Below are 361 nucleotides of genomic sequence, written 5' to 3' on the forward strand. Positions count from 1 at the left end.
GCAGGGGCAGGGCCAGGATTTTGGGGTGGCACAGCCAGAGCCTCTGGCAGCAGCAGGATGCTCCCAAAATTCCTGAGGACAGGTAAGAGCTGCCAGGAAAGGGGAGGCTCCAACCTCAGGCTGGTTCCAGCTCCCACCTTGGTGCCACCCAGAGCCAGGCAGGGACCCAAGGGCAGCCTGGCACCAGTGGGATCCTGTGACTGTGTTTGCAGGGGTCTGAGGATGAGGAAGAGATGAGGATCTGACTCTGTGTTTCAGAAGGCTTGATTTATTATTTTATTACATATATTATATTAAAACTATACTAAAAGAATAGAAGAAAGGATTTCATCAGAAGGCTAGCTAAGAATAGAAAAAGAAA

Source organism: Geospiza fortis, unplaced genomic scaffold, assembly GCF_000277835.1.
Source record: "Geospiza fortis unplaced genomic scaffold, GeoFor_1.0 scaffold599, whole genome shotgun sequence".
In the NCBI taxonomy this organism is placed as follows: Eukaryota; Metazoa; Chordata; class Aves; order Passeriformes; family Thraupidae; genus Geospiza; species Geospiza fortis.